The 20,703-nt window shown below is 39.2% G+C and overlaps 1 protein-coding gene and 1 long non-coding RNA gene across 2 annotated transcripts in view; one reads left to right on the forward strand and one right to left on the reverse strand.

Annotated features, from left to right (window-relative positions):
• The window catches only part of EXOC4 (exocyst complex component 4), a 730,537-nt gene that overhangs the window by 395,830 nt on the left and 314,004 nt on the right, over nt 1–20,703 (forward strand). The gene's annotated exons all lie outside the window — the stretch shown is intronic.
• LOC106004530 lies at nt 6,735–8,264 on the reverse strand. The gene is made up of 2 exons (XR_001177560.2): nt 7,853–8,264; nt 6,735–7,232 (listed from the first exon to the last, which is right to left on the reverse strand). It is a non-coding gene; the product is annotated as an uncharacterized LOC106004530 (long non-coding RNA).

The raw sequence follows: 20,703 nt of genomic DNA on the forward strand, positions 1-20,703 counted from the left end.
TCTTAAATTAAAAAAAAAAAAAGAATATGAATAGTATTTTCACTTCTCTCCTTGTAACCAGAAGGAATGGAGCTATGTCTTTATCACACCTAGCTTGCCTGTCTCTGGTTCAATAGTACTGGGGAGAGAAACTGTTGAAGATATATTCTCTTTTTATTTATTTTTAGACAAGAACGTAGACTTTGTGGATAGCAAGAGTCAACATTTTACCCTCAAGGGTTGAGCCTCTTTCCAATATCGTTTAATGGCAGGTCCGAACCAACCCATTAACAGTTTAAGTCTTCGTTGACAGTAGTCAAACTGATAGTGAAAGCAACTTTTTTAGTCAACAGTATCAGTGATGTTCATTAAGTGTCTCCACATTTTACAAGTTTGATGTGCAATTCTAGAAGCATCTCTATTATGCTTATCTGAACTGCTATGTTTATGTGCATCAAATCCTGTTATAATAAAAGCCAAAGGACTGTCCAGTTTCCTTTGTTATACTGAAATGTGACAGTAGTAAGGACAGCTGAAATAATGTTGTCTTATATGAAGATTAACATGTAAACCCGGTTGGTGTATTTTCCACATTTTGGAGGTTATTTGTACTATTTCTTGAGTCATTAAAAAACAAAATATCGTACCGACCATGGGGCATTTAAAGTATGACATTGTAACTGTAAAACAAATTGATAGTCCCCCTTAAATTTTGGTCTTTTTTTTTTCTTCGTAATCTCTTGGGTTTTCATTATTGTTGTAGTTGACATCGAAGTGACGTAATGTACCGAGTTCTTAAAATTAACTGCTTTTGAACAGCACATTAATCCCCCTCTCCTTTTTACTGTGTTTCTATTATATTTATCAGAATTTTATTTTAATTTATTTGTTTACATGTCAGCCTCCTTTTTAAGACTCTGAAAGCCTAAAGTCTTGTCAGTATTCCACACCCACCCAGGGCATTATTCCTGGATTCTTTTTTCTCTCTTTAAATGATACCATAAATGGTTCCATCAGTCAGTCATGCACAATGTATTCATTTAATAAAGATTTATTAAGCACCGCCTTTGTGTGTTTATTGCTTTAGGAAATTTATACTAAGGACTGATCTGGAATTGACTTCATCAGAATTAGTATCCAGGGAACAAAAGAACTGAGGAGGGAGGCCTCATTCAGATGCTGAAGGTGAAAGCCAGGACCTGGGAAACTAGTCTAGGAAAGTTCCCAGTGGTAATTCCAATGTTCCCTTATGACAAAGAGATGGTTTTTACATAGACTGGTTCGTCTTCTTCCTTATCTTTTGTCACTGTCTTTGCTTCTCTTTTTATTTATCTTTGTTCTCATTCAGAGAAGCAAACTAGAAGGGGCACCTGGGTGGCTGTCAGTTAAGACTCCAACTCTTAGGGCACCTGGGTGGCTCAATCCTTAAGCATCTGCCTTTGGCTCAGGTCATGATCCTGGGGTCCTGGGTTAGAGCCCCCTTGTTGCAGTGAGCTTGCTTCTCCCTCTCCTATTTCCCCTTGCTTGTGTTCTCTCTCTCTCTGTCAAGTAAATAAAATCTTTTAAAAAAGACTCCAACTCTTGATTTCAGCTTGGGTCATGATCTCAGGGTCCTGAGACTGGGCCCCATGTCAGGCTCCGTACTCAGTGGGGAGTCTGCCTTTCCCTCTGCCTCTGCTCCTCTCCCTGCTGCTGTGCATGCACACGCTCTTTCTCTCTCAAATAAATAAACAATAAAATCTTAAAAAAAAAAAAAAGGAAACTGGGAGTGAAATGGGGAGATGACGATTTATTTTAATGCTGAAGGAAGAGGAAGGCACTTTAACACAGATTATTTTAACTATTACAGTTCTTCCGTGAAGTAACTACTGTTACTCTCATTTTTTTCCATAAGACATTTTTATTCCATAAAACATTTTTTCCCATAAAACATAAAAAATCCTACATAAGGTCACACATCTAGTTGGTGCTACAGCATGGTTGAAAACCCAGAGCTGTGTAACTCAGGAGCCCACCTTCTTTTCCCCTAATATACCCACCTGTATTGTAAGATGGAAATCAGCTGTTTTTAAAACATGCTGTGCGAACTGCATTTGTGTTTGGTTTTAAGAACAAAAAAACACAAATAAGCTGATGCTTCATTTAAAAAAAAAAAAAAAAAGCTCGAATGCTCTATAGATTAAGTTGCTTTTATATTTGTAGCCTTTGATTTTATTCCCCTAGTCCCATATATCTTCCCGCACACACACCCCATCAATGCCTTTCCATGAAAAAAAAGCCTTAGGCTATTTTTTTCCCCCTGTATTTGTTATATATAGTTTTAAGTGAGTGATTTCATTTTTGAGTTGAAACTATTAATCTTAAAGAAGATGCATAAAGATATGTACAACTTTATTTTTTTTTTAGCCCTGTAGATTATATATCTCTTAAACTTAGGAAAATAGCTACCAACATTTAGCGGACATCTTACTCCATACCAGCATCTCATGTCTTGTTTTCTTATTTCCGTCAAGTTTGTTGGCTATTATTTTTCACTCTTGATGGTTTTTGAGGCCATGTATTTAGATTTTGCATAGAACTTTAAAGTTTGGAGGCTGATGGTAAATTTTTATGTTGGTGTCCCGGGTCCATAATATGGCAATTAAATAGAGAGTCCTGATAGGAACAGCTGGGTGGCTCAGCCGGTTAAGCATCTGCCTTCTGCTTGGGTCATGATCCCAGGACCATGCTCCACATTGCTTCTCCCTCTCCTTCTGCCTGTCCTGCCTCTCCCCTTGCTTGTGCATGCACACGCACCCTCTCTCAAATAAAAAAATCTTTACAAAAAAAATAATAAAATAAATAGGGTCCTGTGTCCTTGGGGTGCCCTTCACCTTACCCCTGGAGCAAACTGACAATCATCCTTCAGTTCCACTCTTCCATAGGGTTAGGTCAGCCTGACCGTTTTTATGCACAATCAGCGAAGAGGCTGAATCACTTCCCCTAGTGGTTTATCTGAGTGTGTGTCTCCTCTACTACTGTGAGCTCCTTCATGTAAGGACCATCTCTAGGAGCTCCAGCAGAATCCAAAACGTTGCACATTCTCTAAATGTTTGTTTGGCTTAATGAATAAAGTTTATTATTTGCCGTTGCAGTGGAAAATGTATTAGAGTGAATGATTTTACGTTATTTGTTGTCAGATCTATATTAATAAGACTCTTATTTTTAGGAAAACTGAGGTCCAGATTAGCCAGAGAGCTACTTTAGTGTTACCCTGTGTTCATTTGTCTTTCAAGCCCAGCATTTGCCAAACTGTTCCACAAGACACTAGTGCCCCAGGAAATGTAACTGGAGTCATGGCTGGTAAGGGAAAAGATAGCATTTAATGGGAGAAAATAACCCTTGGTTAAATAAAATTTTAATAGTTTTTTTTTTTTTAAACTCCAGGATTTTTCTGACTGAACTATAATATGCTGAAGTACAGAGTATGGGAGAGATTGACAGAGCAGGTGGTAATTTCCAAAGTTATGTGTTAACCCCCTCTTTAAATTTACTCTTCTCTGGAGAGGCAGGTTTGTTTGTTTGTTTGTTTGTTCCAAAAGATACAATTCAGAGAAGCTGTACTAAATGAATTCTGTATGATGTTGATTCAAGTTCTTTATATAAAAGTCATCTTGACTTTGTAAACAAAAGAAATTGAAAGATGTTGGTTGTGGACTCCTTTCCTGGATTTGTCTCTGATTTACTTTGTGAGTTTTGACAAATTCCAAAAGTACAGGAAATTGTTTCCATTTATTCATTGATAAAGGGAATATCTAGGGAGACACATGGTCAAATACTCAACCGTGGAATTTCATGAGTTTGAGCCTGTAGTCTGTTGGTGTGCTAAAAGGTCCTAGTCAAGAGGAGATGTCAGATAGTATTATAACAGATAACAATGGACAATCCACATTCATTTATTTTACTCCATGTACATTTTGTTGCCTGAAGTACGTTGGCTTTGTAATTGCTTTTTATATAGAGACTTAGTTATCCAGTGTGATCCAAGGAACATTGTGGGGACCACTCTCTGTTACAAAATATAGTTTATTTGTTAGTTAATAAAGGGAAAAAACCAGAGCCCTTCTCTGCTGTAAGTACTAACCTAATAATACCTGTTTTCAGAAAATTTAATTTGATCAGATTCAAATCCTAGGCTTAATATGAATTAAAGTTTGATTACAAGAGGGCAGTTAGAGGTAGCTGTAGTTTCAGAAGGAAACCTATGCAAGCTAATAGAGATTGTGGATTTGGGGAGAGAATCCACAGCACTGATTGTAAAGAAAAAGACCCCATTAGTGTCTAGGATATCAGTATGTCGGAGTATTACTGCCGTCACTATGCGGAGTTCGTGATGGTAGATGGACAGTTGAGTTTTAGTTTCCTCAAGGGACTAAGTAACTTAATTTGGTTAAACGTAGTCTGGAAAAAAAAAATCCATGCAAAATAAACATTGTGAATTTGAGAATGAGAATACTGGGCCTGTTTGAATTTAAAAGGGAAAGGGGGAGCTCCAGCTGTGAATTAGTGTGGAAAGAGTATAACCACCATTTTCTCGCTTGATGACTTTGGACAGCTCTCTTTCTATATTTACTTAAAAGGGAGTGGACTATAATTCTAGGATTCCAAGCTAGGAATGTAGAAGAAAGGAGAGTAAACATGTCTTTGCAACTGATTTTTTTAGGTGACATGTTAGAAATATCATAAAAGGACTGATTCTTTTTTTTTAGTAAACACTATAGATTTGATCATCTAATTGAATTTTATCCATAAAAATACTTAAATATCTATTTTTAAAGATTTTATTTATTTGATCTAGAGTGAGCACGAGCAGGGACAGAGGGAGAGAGAGAAGCAGACTTCCTGCTGAACAGGGAGCCTGGTATGGGGCTAGATCCCAGGACCCAGAGATTATGACCTGAGCCAAAAGCAGAGGTTTAACTGACTGAACCCCCCAGGTGCACCCTTAAATATGTTTTTGATATTAAAAAATGCCACCAGTGCTCCAAACAACAGTTTTTCCCCTACCTCAAGTTTTTACTTTTTATTTTATTTTTAATTTTTTAATTTAAATTCAATTTAGTTAACGTATAGTATATTATTAGTTTCAGGGGTGGAATTCAGTGATTCATCAGTTGCATGTAATACCCAGTGCTGTTTACATCCAGTGCCCTCCTTTAATGCCCATCGTCCAATTACTGCATCTGCCCCCACTTCCCCTCCAAAACCCCTGTTTGTCTCCTGTAGTTAAGAGTCCTGTGATTTGCCTCCCTCTCTGCTTTTATCTTACTTTATTTATCTTTCCCTTCCAAAGTTTTTTTTTTAATTTTCTTTGAAATTACATTAGAGCAAATTTAAGGACCCAAAAATTAAGTGCAATTGCTTTATATATTACTATATATTTTTATATATGCTTGTATGTATTTTATGTGTATGTATATACACACATATATTTTTGTAACATCAAATGATAGTATCTAATTTATTTAGTTCTTCATTCATTAGACTGAGGTTTAAATGATTTTAAATGTTCCAAAAACTTTAATAGATGAAGATATGTCACCATGTCATTTTTTTAAGGCATTTCCTAATGTAGAATATTTTTAACAATGACAGCAGCTTCAGGGCAAATAAATATCTTACATGCATAAGCAAATATTTTGGAAAGACTCTTATTGGGATGTTTACATTATCATATGTCTATTTAGAATAGCAGTTATCTTATAACATATTCTTATCTGGTTTAAAAAACAAAAACAAAAACAAAAACAAAAACCGGAAGGGCCAGATAAGCAGGAGATTTGAGAATACAAATGAAAAAATGTGTATCCATGAAAATAAACAGTATTTTAAATTTGCAAGTGGTATTCCACCAAAGGGTTAAAGGAAACCTAGAAATTCATAATTTTCCAAATTGAATTTTTGAGTAATTAAAATTAAAATGTAGTCATAGGCTTCAGAAATTTCCATTATTCAAATAGCTCTTACACACCCTCAAAAAGATCTATGCAGAATATAATAGCATTGCATAATTTGCAATCTGTGATAGGATGATCTGAATCAGAGTTGAGTTGAAGCATAGTACCTTAAGGATTTTAATGAAATTGAATATTAACACAATTAAACAAGATCAACCAGATCAAAAGCTAACAATCAAATTATTTTAGGTACTATTTAAGAGCTTGCTTCCACTGGGGCTTTGCTATGCCAATTAGACACGTGATTTATTTGTGTATTATATTTTCTAATAGACAACATTTAGCCAGAGCATATGCTGCATTTATAGGACTTTAGAAATGAGCCTTTTTAAAGATAATAGTATTCTATTCACTTGGCCTCTGCTAATGTGTGAATGAACTTCCCTCCCAATTAGTTTGAATTGTCCCTTGTCTGACCACTGTATGTACGTAGGCGTGAAGGTTTGTGTGCGTGTGAAAAATTATACGTGTGTAGACCTTATTAATTCCATTTGCCACGATGTTATTAAATTATTAGGATGAACACATTTTTTAAACTGTTTTCAGCATGGTATCTTCTTTCTCCTTTGTAAGAATTTACAAATTTGGTTTATCAGTTATAAGTGCCTGCTGCAATGCTGACAGACACACATTATTAGTATTTGTATTTACATTTACACACATAAATCAACACTGGACATAACTTTTGGTTAACTAATAAGTGTATAGATCAGCACTCTCCCAAAGACATATGAGTCTTTGGTAAAGAAAAGTTTGAAATAAACTTAATAGTATTTTTTATTTCACCCATTACATCCAAAATAATCATTTTGTTCATCTTGAAAAATAAAACTGGCCATTATTTTACCAGCAAAAATGGTTTTTTTGGGAAAGAGTGGAGGACTGGGGTCAGGGACAGCTGTGGGAAAACCATAGGCAATTCTGGAGAACAAAGGAGAGGGATATACTGGTTTATAGAGAAAAGGGGTCGGGGGGGAGTGGAGAAGGCTCTTAAAAACAAAAAGTTGACTGGAGCAAACTGGGAGTTCCAAGTACAGGTGCTTTTCCTTGGCTGAGTCGTGACTATCTCTCATTGGCTAGGCTGTTGCTAGGGCAAAGGAAAGCCTTTCTTCTTCCGGCAGAGATAGGAATGAAGTGTCTTGGCCACAGTGCTTCTCCTCCTGTTGTGTCTGCAACTGATGAAGGGTGAGGCATGACTGCACCCCCGCTGGCCTCCTTTCTAAATGAGATTTCTTGTTAATTTTCCACAATTTCAACCTGTAATTAATATAAAAATTATAGCATATTTTACATTCTGATTTTCACACTAAATCTTAGAAATCCAGTGTGTATTTAATCTCCAGGCACATCTCACTTTGGACTAGTCACAGTGGAAGTGCATGTGGCTTGTGGTTGTCGGGTATTCGGGACAGCCCAGGGCGGGGGGTTTATCCTCAGCGTGGACGCCCAGTGTGAGGGGCAAGGAGAGTGGGGATTTCGAGAATAATGAAGTGAGGATGAAATCAGAGATCGTTTAACAGCTTCTTCCGTAATCACTGCTTCTTTACTATAGAATGTTCAAAAAAACCACAGGCTGGGGGAAAATAAAAGGAAAGAAAAGACAGCTTTCTAAATATATGTGGACACAAAGACTGTCTGCCGAGAGAGCTGCCTGAATTATTTTTCTTTGTTTGCTGACAGAAGCCAAATTTTTCAAATTCAAAATAGGGATAAGGACCACAGAAATTTCCATTCCTCCCTGATTTCTTCTCAGGCTGGGAAGAAAAGCCTGCCTGCCTCCCGGCTGCCTGTGGCCTGCAGAGAGGGGAAGCTCTAATTCACATTCCCGTTGTGGAGGGCAGGGACCAGAGGGGCTCTGAGGGGAGGTACAGAGTTACCTGAGCAATTTGCTTCTCAAAAGAGATGGCAAATAGAAGTTTCTGCACCTGCTGTAGCTCAGGACCAATTAATATGAATGTGAAGGGTATGTCCTAGTCTCCAGAATGGGCTGCTTGAGCAACAGATTTACTTCTCATCCTTGCGAAGACTGGTAGTCCAAGGTTACCATGGTGCCAGTATACTCAGGTTCTGGGGAGTTCCCTGTCCTTGGTCTTGGTTTACAGTTGGCTACCTTCTGGCCTTGTCTTCACACGGTAGAGAGAGGAAACATTGATGTCTCTTACTCCTCTTAAAAGAGCCTTTATTCCATCAGGACGCTCCACCCTCTTCAACCTTATCTAAACTTAATTACCACCTAAAGACCTACCTCTCCCCCACCCTGCCCCACCTCCCCCGCCAGATACCATCACCCTGGAGGTTAGAGCTTCAACATAGGAATTCTGGGGGGACACAAACACTGACTTTGTCACAGAGGGACTGCTTTCATATCTCAAGTGTGTTCTTACGCTATTTTATGTGTACATAGTCACTAACCTTTACCTACCTGTTTTTGTTTTTTTAAAACCAGCATAAAATTGAAGCCAAGAGACTCATTTAGCATAAAACTAATTGTCAGTTGCTTTGAAGGACTTACATTGATGCTTTTCCTCCTAAAATGATAGAAATCAACTTACACCAGTGATTACTTAATAAAATGACCCCCCCAAAAATTGTTAAATAGAAACAGGGAAAAATAAAGTTGACAGTGAAATACCAATTAATTTGTTTAACAGTTTGTTATATTAAAGTAGATTATAGAAGGGACACCTGGGTGGCTCAGTTGGTTAAGGGTCTGCCTTCAGCTCAGTCATGATCGGCGGCCCTGGGCTCAAGCCCCACATCAGGCTCCTTGCTCAGCAGGGAGCCTGCTTCTCCCTCTCCCTCTGCCTGCCCTGTCTCTCCCCCTGCTTCTGCTCTCTTACTTTCTCCCTGGCAAATAAATAAATAAAAATCTCTTAAAAAAGAAAAGTAGATTATGGAAATCTGTAAATTTGTTTTTCTCAACTCTCAAATGCTTATTTCTGAAAAATATGTTACCATTTTTGTTTCTGACAGATCCAAGGACTTGAAATTTTGAAACTCTGGTTATCTTAAGTGACAATGGACAGTTACTTAGATAATGGGATAACCTTGAAATTTTTGCATGGTGTTTTATAGTTTATATTATTTATAAAGTGCTTTTTGAAATCCTCAAGCTAGAACCTAATAAAAACCCTCCAACTCAGAATTGTGGGGACAAGGCCACCCAGCTGTCCACCAAGGTAAATCCTGTTTCTGACTTAGAGACCCCTTAGTTCTACTATTAGAATGCAGCAAAATCTCCTGATTCATAAGAATTATAAGAAAAAGACGAAAAAGTAAAATAAGGGTTGTTACAAGAAAAGGAATTCTTCATAAGTGACTTGCAAACTAAAATGAATGATGATTTTGAGGCATGTATCATCACAAGCTCTCATTGAGTTGTTGATACTGAGTTTGGGAGAGAACAAATATTCTGGTTCACTGGGGTAGGGACATACTCATTGAAAGGGTTAGGTAACTGACAGAGTCCTGATAAAAGAATGTCTGCATCACTAAAAAAGAGGATCTGACATAAATTGACATTGTTTTGAGGAAGAAGGCAACCAGTGTATTGATTAATTTATTCATGAAATACTTATTGAGCATTTATTATGTTCTGGAGAACAAAGACAAGAATTCTGCCATCATGGGGCTTAAATGCTGGTGGGAGAGATGTTTAAATAGACTTAAATGAAATCACATTGCAGGCCTTGTGCTGGATACTTGACATCCTCTCAGAAGTCCTACAGCAACCTCTGGCATTATCATATTTCCAATTTAAAGATGAAAAACCTAAGTCTCAGTAAGTTGCTCAATATGACACAGCCAATAAGCACCAGGAACGGTAATTAAACCTTGTTCTATCTGGCCCCTTCATCCCATAGTTCCACGACTGTACTGTCCCCAGGTCATCGTCTTTATGAGAATACTTTTCCAAACGTCAGCATTTAATAACGTTAGAACCTCTAGGTTTGCTGCTCATTCGCTTGCTTTTTTTCAAAGTGGTCATTTTGTAGTATTGGGCTGAGCCATGTCTTCAAAAGAAATGACATGTGATATGTTTAGTCTGATTTGATAGTGCAAATGACTGCTTCCCCCCGAGCAACAACAGGAAGATTCTTAATGGGCGCTGTCTTCAGAATGTGATTCTGATAGGCAATTGCCTCTTTAATAGTGGAGTCTGTGTAATAGCAAAGGACAGCCAATTATAATCAGGCACTGTCTGCCGAGGCTGACTTTGGTGGGGGTGCTAGAGAAATAACAGGTTTTGTGAAGGAATAGAATTCAGGAGGTGACATCAAGAGGGAAAGAAAATAAATAAAAAGGAGGCAGGACAGTTTCTCATATCCTGAATCGTCCTCGCTTGTCGCTGGGCTCTGCCATAGAAGGTTAGAGTTGACCCCTGCCAAGGGGTATAGTCTTATTGTTCTTATCAGATTAAGGTTTTGATTATATCTGGCCCAGGGTGGGGGGGGGCATCATTATATTTAGTATGTATTGGGCCAAATCCCAGACATCTCTTCATTGGCTAGGTGAACATAGCCATGTTTTTTGTTTTTTTTTTAAGGTTGTATTTTTTTAAAAAAATTTTTTTATTAACATATAATGTATTATTAGCCCCAGGAGTACATGTCTGTGAATCGCCAGGTTTACACACTTCACAGCACTCCCCATAGCACATACCTTCCCTAATGTCCATAACCCAACCACCCTCCTCCCCCCCCCAGCCCCCGCAACCCTTGGTTTGTTTTGTGAGATTAAGAGTCTCTTATGGTTTGTCTCCCTCCTGATCCCGTCTTGTTTCATTTATTCTTTTCCTACCCCCAAACCCCGTACGTTGCCTCTCAACTTCCTCATATCAGGGAAATCATATGATAATTGTCTTTCTCTGATTGACTTATTTCGCTAAGCATAATACCCTCTAGTTCCATCCATGTCATTGCAAATGGCAAGATTTCATTTCTTCTGATGGCTGCATAGTATTCATTATATATATACACCACATCTTCTTTATCCATTCATCTGTTGATGGACATCTAGGTTCTTTCTATAGTTTGGCTATTGTGGAATTGCTGCTATAAACATTCGGGTGCACATGCCTTTTCAGATCACTACATTTGTATCTTTAGGGTAAATACCCAGTAGTGCAATTGCTGGGTCATAGGATAGCTCTGTTTTCAACTTTTTGAGGAACCTCTGTGCTATTTTCCAGAGTGGTTGCACCAGCTTGCATTCCCACCAACAGTGTAGGAGGGTTCCCCTTTCTCTGCATCCTCACCAGCATGTCATTTCTTGACTTGTTAATTTTAGCCATTCTGACTGGTGTAAGGTGGTATCTCATTGTGGTATTGATTTGTATGTCCCTAATGCCAAGTGATGTGGAGCACTTTTTCATGTGTCTGTTGACCATTTGGATGTCTTCTTTGCAGAAATGTCTGTTCATGTCTTCTGCCCATTTCTTGATAGGATTATTTGTTCTTTGGGTGTTAAGTTTGATAAGTTCTTTATAGATTTTGGATACTAGCCCTTTATCTGATATGTCATTTGCAAATATCATCTTCCATTCTGTCAGTTGTCTTTTGGTCTTGGTGACTGTTTCCTTTACTGTGCAGAAGCTTTTGATCTTGATGAAGTCCCAATAGTTCGTTTTTGCCGTTGCTTCCTTGCCTTTGGAACTTAGCCTTGTTTTTAAGATTTCCTGTGAGGGAGTCATCACTCCCATCGTTGGTTTTCTGTTCCCTTTTCAGGGAGGTGTGAGATCTAGTGTTGTAAAGAGCCCATGGCTCTTGTGGCCTGATAGCTTTGGTGCTGCTTTCTTCCTAGCTGCAAAACCTTGGGCAGATGCCTTAGGTCTCTCTGTCCCTGTTTCCTCATCTGTAAAATAGGGATCACAGTAGAACTCACTTGTTAGGATTTGCACAAATGAAGCACTTACACCAGTACCTAGCCCATGGTAAATGCTACAGGTGTTAGGGACTATTACTATGATTGTTGTTACTGTTACAGAGGTCTCATCAAGTTACATTTAAATTGGTCACCTTTGTGTTCTTAACATCAAATGGCAGTGAAGAAGAACATTTACTTTTAGATTCCCAGTACTTTGCCTATGAGTGTTGACAGATTTATATCAGCCACAGAAGACCTTTGAATTTAATAAAACAATGCATGGGGTAGCCATCAGGCATCGAGGACACAATGTGTGGGATTTTAGCCCCTTGAGGCTGTAATAATGAAAATACCATAGATCGGGTGGCAGACAACAGCGGTATATGTCTCACAGTGCTGGAGGCTTGAAGTCCAAGATCAAGGCGCCAGAAGGTCTGTGTCTGGGGAGGACCTGTTTCCTGATTCGCATGTACCTGCTCACACGCTATCTTCATGTGGCCAAGAGAGACTGTCTTTCTCATGACTCATATTGGTACTCATCTCATTCATGATGGCTCTACCTTCATGACCTAATGACTTCCTAAGATCCCCACCTCCAAGTACTATCACATTGGGACTTCAACATGACATATTGGGACATAGCATTCAATCCATAGCACTTGAGAAGGAGTGCTGCAGAAACTGGATAGGCAACGTTGAGGTTCATGCCTCTGGTTGGAGTAGACCTTGGGAAGAGGCTCATCTCCTTTGCATCTGATCTCGTAGGTGCCTACCTATGTCTCCCCTCTTGCTCACAGCCCTGGGTCAGTGTAGCTGCCGGGGCTCATGTTGTATATGGGGATTTCTCAGTGCTGAGATGATTCGGACATAGTAACCAGTTGGGATATAAATCAGTATTTGTGGGTATGAAATGCTACCACGTGAGACCTGTTGTCCAACCTCAACTGTTTTTACTGTGCAGTCAGATGAAGAAGCAGATTTCAGGATCCCTGCTTATTTGTTTTTTTATAGTTTTGCTTTGACGCTATTGCAACATGCTTTTTATTTTCTTTTTTATAAGCAATCCTAAATCAGGCAACCGTGTCATGTTAGCCTTAAAATTCAACTATGTCAGGCTTAATTTTATCAACAACAAAAATCAAAGAAGAAGAAAGGAAGCGGGGAGGGAGGGAAAAGCCTTCCCTAGCAGCATGTGAAACCTGTTACCGAATGAACAGCAGACAAGGATGAATTAAGCACACTGTTGGTCAAGTGGGGTCCCATCCCCATAGAAAAACAGCTGTAGAAAACAAGCCATATCATTTTTTACTGACTTGTTCTTTTGGTGATTGAGGCATTTCATTGCACAACCAGGAAAATAATAGGTTACTTTCACAATGGGAGAAGTTTAACAAATGCTCAATCACTCACCTACATCATCACTGTCGTTGGCAAGAGCTTTACTATATGATATTGATGCCTTGCTTCTTTCTTATGGCCGTATTCTTTTCAGATTCAATCTGTCTGCAATGGGCCACTAAACATTTCAATTTGCTACCTGTGGAGCTGGATTGTAATGTTCAGGCTGAAATGAGAGAGAAATGGATTTAGTGGAACTCAAAGTAGAGCGTTTCATGGATTCTTGAAGAAGGATGCACAAACTGAAACCCACAGATAAGATACACGTGATCACTTCTGAGTGTCTCGAAGAAGTACATGGTATTAAGCAATTCATGGATGTTTATAGGGAAAATAGACTCTACTAGCTACTGACAAAGACCCCTTGCATTTTGAGGAACACAGACTCTGCTTTCCTGGGCTCCACTTGCCTTTACTTAGTGCCCTAATACTAGCCCTTGCATCTTTCTGACACTGTGCTCTTAAGGGAGCTGAGCTACTAAAGAAGATGGAATTCCAAATTATTTTCTGGTCCAATCAGACTAAAAGGAAGGATTTTTATTCCAGAATTGGGAGAGAGGTTTTCTCTTCCTTGCAGTTTTAGAGGAAAATAACCTGAGGACGAACTGACCATGGAGGAGTGAAGAGCTAAGAGAATCGCAGAGCAAGAGTCTTGATTTTACTGTTCCTTCAGCCCTCTCCACCTTTGGGACTTAACTTTTGTATGAGAAAATACATCGTTCTGCTGGTGCCACTGGAAGCAGGCTGGTGGATGTTTCTGTGCCTTGCCCTATTGTGCATTCACATATATGGTGTGTCACTTCAGAAAACAATTCTGTAAGTTAGGGAGCACCCTACCCATTTTAACAGAGTGGAAATGAAGGATTTAGTGCTGAAGTGACCTGTCTAAGTCTCAGCCAGGATCAAAGTTCCTCATCTTTGGAATGTAACTCTAGCTTTCTTTCCCATTCGTATCATGATCATAGCCATCATGTAAAAATACCACCGGACTACAAGGGAATAAATAACACTGAGCCTCGGTTCTGTCACTGTATGAGTTTGAGAGATGCAGCCTATCTCTGGGCCTCATTTTTCTATTCTGTGAAACGGACTTCAGCAGACATAACCTACTCCATTTTTACTATTCATTTATTTTTTTTTTTAATAAACCTGATTCCATTCATGTGTTTTCTCCATGTTTGTCTTATCTTTTCTTACAGTCATCATACCCTTCACGAAAGAGCAACAGTTTCATGCCAGGTTGTGAAAATAGAGGAGCGCTAGAAGGCAGAGGATAGCAGGTGTTGGTAGCTTTGTGTTGAGTAGTCTAGGCTTCAGAATGCCAGCTCAGTTTCATGGGGGACTTCAAGGGTCTCATTGTCCTCCGATTTCTGGCTGCCACCAGGGAACGCTCCCAGTTGGAAGTGGTCTTTCTTCACCTGGCTGTAGACGACAAAAGTGGATCTGGTCTGTGGCTCCTTTCCTTGCTGACCCTGCAGTAGCCATGAACATCTTTAATGCTTTCCAGTGATTGGTTGGAGGCGGAGGGGGTAATACTGGGATTTCAATAAATGAGAGAGATCCCTGGCTAAAGGTTAAAAGTCAAAGTTAGAATAATTTACAGTCTTAAACATAAAGGCCCCTATATTTGAGTAAATTTAGGGACTTAAAATGTTTTTGGCCTGTTCCTGCCCTTCTTTTCTATTTTTCTCTTAATTCCTAGGCTGCTGCTTAGGGACTTTGTGTCCTAATTAACTATGATGAATTCACGGCCCCTTCTTCTGCATTTTGTGTGTTGTTTCACCAGACATTGCTTGTCTTCTCTCCACTATTAGGGGTCTTTGGAGCAGGGAGGAAAGGGGAGGGAGGGTACCAGGGTGTCAGAGCCTTTAATTATTTTATTTGGGGCAGAGGGCATGTTTGTGGTGTAGACACATGAAAGTAGGCAGATTATTTTTTGTGGCAATTCTTAGTCATATTCTAGAAAGCATATTTCTTCATAGGAAAGTTACTGTCAAATAGCCATATTATTTCTGTTCAAATGGGGATCACCATGTATTGGTAAAGCAGTTAGCTTTGCCTTGAGTTACATAGAAAGCATACCATATCCCAATCGAGATTTTTTTTTTTCCTTAAAAATCTTATAGGCAAGTTCTCAAAGACAAGGTTAGACTACTACCTTCAGAGAGGTTTAGCATTGATCCTTATTTAATAGTCTTTTTCTTGAAGCATTCCTTTCATTCATTGATTCATTCAGCAAATATTTATTGAAAACTTCCTGAGTGCAGAGCACTGCTAAGTGCTGGAGACTGAGCCATGAAAAAGTTGGCGTGGGACTCCACCTTCAAGTGGCTTTCAGTATGGCACGAAGAGCGAATTGAACAGGTGGTTGCAAGGGCTTGTCAGAGAGTTGGAATAGCTGTGTATGAGAGAGACTCTTGTGTGAACACAACCTCTCTTTAAAGGTGGACTTAGAGACTTCTGAGAGAGGGGAGCATTGCCCCGGAAGGTTCTGGAAGAGATCCTCCCTCATCACCCTAGAAATATACATTTGTCACATCTGGCCTTGCCAGATGACTTGAAGACTTAAAGACTTAAAGTGATTTTTAATAGAAATCTGGTCTCCTGCCACAAAATATAAAAATTCCCCATGATTGGAGCTTTCTTCTAGAGTATTTTTGTGTAATTAAAGAGGTTTTTTTTTTTACATTAGTTTTAGAAAATATTCTTTAAAAGTAGATTTCTTCATTTGCCAATATTTCACACCAGCTCTGTGTTCCTTAGACTCAGATATAAATAAACAATGAATTATTTTTTAGTATATGTGCGAACATATACTAAAGTGAACACAACAATGAATTATTTTTTAATTTATTTTAAGTTCTTTTTTTAGGTGTGATAGCAAGTAATTCTCTGATATTTCCCATAGATTCAGATTTAGCTGTAAGAAAAGAAAAGAAAAAGGAAAAGGAAAAAGAGGCTCAGACAAAGAGGAATTGTTAGAACTTCTGAAAGGGTCACTACTCTTTCTTACCCTTTCAGGTGACTAATGCCAAAGAATGAAATCAGTAAAATTGCCCTTTTCTTTGTAACTCAAGGTCAATAACTGGTAAAAGAACTTTTGAGAATTAAGTGAGCTTTGTAATTGGAATCATCGCCTTTTAAATTAGCATTATTCATTTAGTAACTAAAGAGTTGGTGTATTTCTCTCATTCAGCTATAGAAGTTTTCTCCTTTCTAGTCTAGCCGTTCATCAAGGCCCAACAAAATGGTGAGTGTTCTGCCTGTGGGTTGCCCCGCTTCCTCTCCACATCCGCCTCTGTGATACTCTCCACGATCATCTCTCCACTCCCCTCCATAGTTCTGTATGATTTTATTATAATATACCACTCATATATCCATCCATCTTTCTCTTGTGTGAGGAACTCCTTGTGTCAGAACAGTGTTACTATAAACCCAGTGCCCCAGACAGGGCTCAGTGTATACTAGGCGCTCAGATACAGGTGATGAGTGGGTGAAAGGTGGCCCTCTGAAGAACAAAACATGCATATGTCCTTATATACATACAGCCAGCAAATATATATTAAGTGCCTATGTGTACAGGGTTGCCACACAGTCTGTTGAACATGCTAAATATATAGGTCCCCTCCCCTACATTTGGAAAGCTTAAAATTTCAATGGACTCTAAATGCGTATTTGTGGAAAAGGTACCTTAAATAATGATATATACCAAAGATATGCCTTGTTGAGATGCTGAAGGATAGCCTTTGCTACAGTTTAGAGGCTCAAGGATCTCCTTTCACTAAAGAGAATCAGGAACTTTTCCATAGAAGAAATGGGATTTTAGCTCAACTTTGCAAGAGTTGGTCTGATATATGCCCAAAGGCACCGTGGATGGTGGTTTTGTCCATTAGGTTCCATCCAGGTCTCAAGGCAAAGACTGACTGCACAACCTCACCCAGCATGAGTCAAGGAATAGATTTTACTAGGGAAAAGGAAAACTGACACAGCTAAGTCAGCAAGACAGAAGAGGGCACAGTTCCTCCCATTCTCCATCATCCCACAGAGAAGTACACTGGGGCGTCTGCTCTGCTGACCCTGCAGAGTGGGTTTGAATTCCCCTGATATTCTGCCTTACCGTCACTCAAGAATGAGAGAAAGCATCCTTGTCATTGAGGGAATCCTTGGGCTGCTCAGGTCCAAGCAGTTCAATCTGTTGGCCCAGATGCCTGTAGAAGTCGTTTGGGAACATCAGCTGCCTAGTATCTACATGCTTTCAGACCTATGCGAAGTCTCTCCTTCTGAAGGATGAGCCGCCGATGCTGTGGGTAACTGATCCTGAGTACAGGCCCTTCTCCTGGGAAAAAGGTGTTCACTGGCGGTAGCCTGGTTTTTGTCCAGGCAACACTAAGTGAGCTCTGAGGGGTCACCATCAGATAATCCTGCTTATTGCCCTCCAGTGGTCAACAGTTAGGGCCCTGGAAATAAGAGGCTTGATTCAAATCCTAGCTTGCACGCTTACTGGCTCTGTGACTGTAGACCCTTCACTTCTCTAAGCCTTGGTATTCTGAAATCTGAAATTAGAATAATAATTCATTCTCCAATCATACAATCCTCCCCAATCCTACAATCAGTAGAAATGTAGTGAGGACTGAATAAAACAGACGTTTAGCACCTAGTAAATGTTCAGTGAGCATTAGCCATGAAGGAAGGATAATGATTCTCCAAAAAAGAGAATAGTGAGAATGTTTGTGTGAGAGTAAGCATGTTCTGGGGACAGTGAATGAACCAGCTTTGTCAGGGCAAAGGCTCATTTTGGGGGACATAGGACTGGATTTGTGGGGGGGGGCTCCCCTAATGCAAGACCGAAGAGTCCTTTTCCAGTCAGTTTGGGGCCATCGAAGATTATTCTTGTCTAAGCATGACATGTAGAGGAATTTTTCAGAAAAATAATGTAGTGGTAGACACTCCAGATTTATTTAAAGGTAAAGAAACTGAAAGCAGGAAGACCTTGTAGGCTAAAAATAATTAATAATTAAAAATAATTAATAATTAATTTTCTAGGAAGCTGTGGATTCGAGTTGCTTGAACTTTGATTTCTGTTCCGTCTGCCGTTAGCCTTCATCCAGTCGGTCACAGTCTCAGGGCAGCAGCGTGCTTTCAGACCTGCCCTCCTGCTTTTATCTTTCATTGTGTGCCCAGCTTGAGGCTTAGCATCGTACAATAGTTAAAAAGTTCTATTTAATAAGGTATAGTAACAAAAATACTGTAAACCTATAAATATATGTGTATTATATATGTAACGGCATTTCTCTGAAGTACATTTTGATGATTTCTCATTAAATTGAATTGACAGAAACTTAGAAACAGTGCTACCCCCCTTTTCAAGAAGTAATATTTTTATTTAATAAAATAGGAGCCTGGGAGGCTCAGGCAGTTAAGTATCCAACCGACTCTTGATTTTGGCTCAGGTCATGATCTCACGGTCATGAGACCAAGCCCATTTCAGGCTCTGCTTAAGGTTCTCTCTCTCTCTTTCTCTCTCTCTGAAGCACCTGGGTGGCTCAGTTGGTTAAGTGTCTGCCTAGAGCTCAGGTCATGATCCCAGGGTCCTAGGATCAAGTCCCACATCAGGCTCCCTGCTCAGTGGAGTCTGCTTCTCCCTCTAACCACTCCCTGCCTAGTATAGTGCTCAGTAGAGACTAATCAAGAAATGATGGATGGATGGTTGGATGGATGGATGGATGGATGGATGAATGAATTGATGGGTTGCAGTCCAGAATCAATGACCTTTCCTCCACTGGATTATAACTGATTGTGTATGATTGTCTAATGTGTCTCCCACCATCACTCCCACTGGACCATGGCATCTTGGGGCAAAGATGGTACCTCTCTTCTCAGTGTATCCCCAGTTCCTAGCTTATGCCTAGAGTAGTCTTTCATTATTTCTTGAACAAGTGAATCTGTCCCTGAAATGAGGTTAAATGTGGAATTTTGAGAGAACATATTACCAATAAATGATTGCGTTCTGAGCCTTGGGCTACTTAATTTCTCTGAACCTTAGTTTCCTTATCTATAAAAATGCGTATAACACCTATTTTGCTACTAAATGGTAGTTAAAATATAATTTTAAATACTTCAGGATTATAATTAAATCTGGAGGTTATCGTTTCATGACTTGCCGATGAACCATGAGAATTCAAGGCACAGCCACCAATAAAGAAAGACCATTTTTTTTACCTTGAAGATTATATAGCTGGTTAATTCACCAGCAGAATGGGTTTATTCAGGAATTGCAACTAGAGACATGCAAACTGTAGCAAAGCTTAAGCAAATCTGGAGAACAAAGGAGAAGACCTTGCTTGCGTAAAGAAAGAGGGATGGTTGGAAAGGGGTTGCCTTGATTAAGGGTCCATTGGAGGAAATCAGGAGTGGCAGCTTCCTTTTTGCTGAGTAGTAGTGTCTTCTATTTGGCTGGAGCTATTGCTGGGCAAGGAGGAACACCTTCTTCCTCTTGCTGGGTAGTAATGTAAGGTTCTTCTCATTGGAGAACACAAGGGACATGCGTGCCTGTTGGGGTCTACAGTTGACAACAGGTGGTAGTGTGTTCGAGCTCCCCTCAGAGCCTCCTAAAGCTGTTTCAAGTGAGGTTTCATCTTCACAACTTTCACAAGCAAACTGGTCAACCTTAGAATTTGATTTTGAAGTTATTTTCTTATTCATATATAACAATAAGAAATGGTTACTTAGGGGATATCTCATGTTATAAAATTTCTAGAAATTTCTGACAGTGTAGCAGGTTTTCCTTTCTCAGTTCTTTATTGTTAAAATATCAGAGAAAAAAAAACAAAACTTTTAAGAGAAACAGAACAATATTTTGCTTAACTCGCTGATACTGACAGCAACCCAGCTGTGGTGTTTAGCAAACAGTAATGTTTCCATGGTAGATAAGCAGAATCTAGAGCACTTGGAGATGTAGAAAAATTAACATACCAGCAAGGGGACAGATAACTTGAGATTGACTTGACAGGTATTTAAAATGAGCCACCTCAAAAATGGAGAAATGTTATTGAGGACTTAAATTTATCTGATAATGTTAAGGAGAAGTATGTTGGGTCTAAAGTAGAGCTTCTTATATTAAATAAGACCCTTCAGTTTTCCTACAGTGAATAGGTAACCAAGTTTGATGTTACCGTTGTCATTTTGCTCTATTCCTTTTGCTTCTGGTGGGCTTGTCCTTACAGTTACTGTCTCTTTCCAATTAAAGGAGGAATGGAGAACTTGAAATTCGCGAGCTCTTTCTTTTTATCACCAAATTAATGCACTGGCCTTGGTTTGGGAGGGGAAGATGAGAAGATGTGGCTCTTTTCCATTTTTTTTCCATTAAGATTAAGAAAAAAATTCGGCATTTTGTCCATTTTTCAGCAGTGGCATCACCTTGCAGTTTATGATCTTCCATACTCTTAGGAGCTTATTATAAAGAAAA

The sequence above is a fragment of the Mustela putorius genome, unplaced genomic scaffold (genome assembly GCF_011764305.1).
Source record: "Mustela putorius furo isolate JIRA1106 unplaced genomic scaffold, ASM1176430v1.1 tig00003845_pilon_pilon_pilon, whole genome shotgun sequence".
In the NCBI taxonomy this organism is placed as follows: Eukaryota; Metazoa; Chordata; class Mammalia; order Carnivora; family Mustelidae; genus Mustela; species Mustela putorius.